General features: G+C 34.8%; 1 pseudogene; it reads right to left on the reverse strand.

Annotated features, from left to right (window-relative positions):
- Nucleotides 1–696: 696 nt before the first annotated feature.
- On the reverse strand, nt 697–2,055 carry LOC114943280 (uncharacterized; annotated as a pseudogene).
- Between the last annotated feature and the right edge of the window lie 1,922 nt (nt 2,056–3,977).

Below are 3,977 nucleotides of genomic sequence, written 5' to 3' on the forward strand. Positions count from 1 at the left end.
ATCTTGCAATTTAGCTATACAGTCTATATATTCATACGGAAAGACGCCCTTCCGGGTTAATAAATTAAAATTTTCAGCTGGTAAAGTTTGAAACTGTGATTGTAAAATTTTACATTTGTCTTTATTTAAAAAAGATGCCAATTTATCGAGACTTGTAAGGAGAAATTTATATGAATCTATAAAACGTAATTTTACAAATTCTTTACAATCTTTATTGTTGTCAGTACTATTTACAGTTTTAGTAATTAAGGAAATATATTTTTCTTTTGTAATCGGAAGTAATTCGATGCTCCCTTCGAACGCTGTAGCTATATCTTCAATAATAAAATGCGCGTCGTAACCTGATAAATTGTGAGACTACTGGAATGACATAAAAAAATCTTTATAATTTAGATTACAGTTTGAATGCGCGGGACCTCTGTATTATCCGGTGAGATGGCAATGATCACGTGCGCGTGTATCGTCTTGCGCAAACGGTTTCTCGTAAATGTGATAATGCGTTGCGCTGCGAAATTTTGACCACTCGTCTGATGTTAAATTTACCATGGGGATGTTTGTCGTTAAAATAGTTTTTACGCGTACTGCTAAATTTTTCAGTTCTTCGGCGAACCATGGAACACAATCGACATTACGGCGGGAATAATATGCAGACGAATTGTCGTACGAGCAATATACATAATAAGCTATACTAAATACTTAATGATGCTGATAAGTTTTTTCTTCTTCCATCTTTCTCAAAATGCATTCCAAGTCGGCGTACACCACAAACGGTAGCCGTTCCTTTCGACTGTAGTTGTTAAACGCGAGCCACTTATCCTTATTGCTTGGTAACCGGATAGCGCAATCGTTTTTCTCTCCGCAGTCTACCATATGCACCTGCAACTTGTCTTCCAAATCGGAATAGTGTAAGCATCTGTAAAATAAAAAATTATAATTTTATTTACTATTATTTTTCATTATATAATTTTATTGTTATATATATACGCACCAATCACAGATATATTTTTGACCATTGTGTTTGCTCAATTGCGAACTGACAAGCCGAGAGAGATTCTTGATCTACGCGAAATGTCCAACGCCGTTGCTGTCTTGCACGTACAGCAAATTGACATGCTTGTCTCTTTTCTGCTTTGAAAGGCGTAACGGGATGATGTCGTTCTTGATACTGTAGACTTGATTGAGATGTTGTTTAAAAGTTCAAATTTTCTAATTTGATTCAGAGTCACTGGAAACTCAATATCCTTGAGATTCAACACTGTCGTATAATGTGGATACGAAGATTCCCGTTCCACATATCTTTCGGCAGGGTACAAAGCTGCAACCACCGCCCATGCGAAACATGCATTGTCTTTGGTTTGCACGTTTACAACCGCTCTCTTCATCATATCTTCCATGGTAATTTAATATAGCATCCCGCGCGCATCGGATTGTACTTGTTAATATTTATAATCAAATTGATTATTTGCGATAATGCCCAACCACTATCACGTTCTTGAAATTCTTCGAGCGATGCTAGCGTGGGCTCGATGACGTGGTGCTCAAACAGCTCGCGTATATCGGACGTGCGAAAAAGTTCATAGTTTCTCGTATTTATACTTTTATTGGCATGTTTATTATCCAACACAAAGTCACCATTAAACACAGTGTTTACTTTAACACTAGTATACTTTTGCAACACTTTTTGCACGTTCTTGATCACAATGTCTTTAGCATCTTCGGGAAATTGATGAGGATCGATATGAATACAATTTATGACCGCACCAGTCAATATGCGGCTCTCGAACGCCGTATCAATTTCTCGCCATATGAGTCTGTTTTTTCGCGAACTACTTCCGGCACCTGCGTGTACAAACGTCTGTGTACAGCATTCTTCAAATTTTCCAGACGAGCAATTTGGGCGACAAGCGATTGCCGAATTCCGATCGCTAACCATGGACGTTTAATTCGACTTTGTTCTTCCAATGATGTAATAAATTCATTGCATCGCTGCTCCCACACAATGTATTCTTCCATCGAATTCACCCTTGTGGATTGCTCCAACAGATTTGCTTCCATTTTGATGTTCTTGCTGAACCCTTGACAAAGATACTGACAGTGTATGTCTCTTTGCCATGATTTTTATGTGATCATTGACACTTGAAGTTTTGTTTCACGATTCCTCGGGATGATGATGTCACAACCGTGCATATGTGCTCGAATATTTCGGCTATGTTGCACATTTTAACCTTGACAATATCTTAGAATGATGTCATACATTGGCGCTCGTGATACATTTTGCTATTCCGATAATTATTACGCTTTAAACATCTGAGATTGATGTTATAGCAGCTATGCATTTTTATGATGATTTCATTGATGATGATGTCATATCATTGGTGTATGAAATTGATACATTTTGCATATTGAATAATTTTGTCACGTTTTAAACACCTAAGGATTATGTCAGCAGCTATTTATTGGCGCTTGAATATGTTGCATATTTTTAACCTTGACAATAATTCTAACATTTCATCTGAGGATGATGTTGCATTGAAAATTTTGAATGTGATGCATTTTGAACACCTGAGTATATCATAGCAGCCATGCATCAGCGCTTTAATTGGATGAAAATATTATCGTATCAGCATTTTACATCAATATAAACCTGAACTATTAAAAATAATTTAATATCGCAATTGATCATTCCACTGAAAAGATTGTACTCCGCCGAAGATTGCAGCATGAATTATTACGTTCCGAGAGTACAAGATATCCTAAAGAAAAAATGTGATAAATAAGTTTCAATATTTTTGTTAAATAATGATTTTTAAAATGAACAACTTTTGTTAAATAATTTAAATAAAATTTTGTAGCGCTTCATCTCTTCATGCGGTTCGTATACTTGGAAGAAGATACACCTTAACCCCAACATCATACAAATATTTGAAGATAGGAATCAACGTTGGAAATATATCCTATGTGGAATTGGCTCTCGGTGACAATCGAGGCAATCAAATAATATTGCCTATTGAAACGTGGAGATTGCTAATGCAGAAACGAGCGGACATTGAGCAACTAACTGGGGCTCCGCTATGGATTCGAGATCTAACATTTCAAGTGGTTAATACAAATAATTCAACAATTATAAAAATTACATCGTCAGATAATTGTTTGTATATGAAGCCGTCAACTTTATTACATTTATTTGATTTCGATAAATGTATTGATCATATGTATTCCTGGTTGTGTGAAAATACACATAATGTTACCGAAAAGTTTAAACAATTTATACATATTTTACAACGAAATAATATCAGCGATGCGAGCAATGCTAATAAAGTGATACGTGGAAGCAATATGTTTGACAACGAATCACTTGTAGATTGTGAATTGATAGCTTGTGCTATAAATGATATTCTGTATAATGCTTCTAACAAATAAATTATTTTACTGTTAATCTGGGTTAAATTATTTCTTTTTCCTATCTGATATGCATAGTCAACAAAATTGTCTCTTTTTTGAACGTGCTCTGTAAAGAAATGATAAGCTAACTAAAACAATGATGATCTAATTAGATCAGAGAGATGTAGAGATGAAGAGAGATGCATAGTAAGCTTCATGCTAACTCTTAAGTCATGCATACTCTTTTTATTGAACCTACTCTTTTTATTGAAAGACTATTTAACCCTGCGGTTTCTGTCTATCTGTCATAAAGTTTCTGTAAGTCGTAATGGATCAAGAAATTATTATTGTCGATGAAGTTATAGAAGTATATGAAAAAGTAGATGAAGAAATAGACGAAATAGTAGATGAAAAAGTATTCAATTCAATTCAATTCAATTATTTATTCGTCCCCTAAGGGATTGAAGGCGCTTTTGAAGGAGCGTTCCCCAACCTTACAAAACTCTTACAATTATACTTATATCTACTCTTATCTCTACTCTTACATCTAATTTACAAATAACTTAATTCTACCTTAACCTACTTATCTACTACTT

Source organism: Nylanderia fulva, unplaced genomic scaffold, assembly GCF_048542155.1.
Source record: "Nylanderia fulva isolate GAGA-0341 unplaced genomic scaffold, ASM4854215v1 Scaffold498, whole genome shotgun sequence".
Taxonomy (NCBI): domain Eukaryota; kingdom Metazoa; phylum Arthropoda; class Insecta; order Hymenoptera; family Formicidae; genus Nylanderia; species Nylanderia fulva.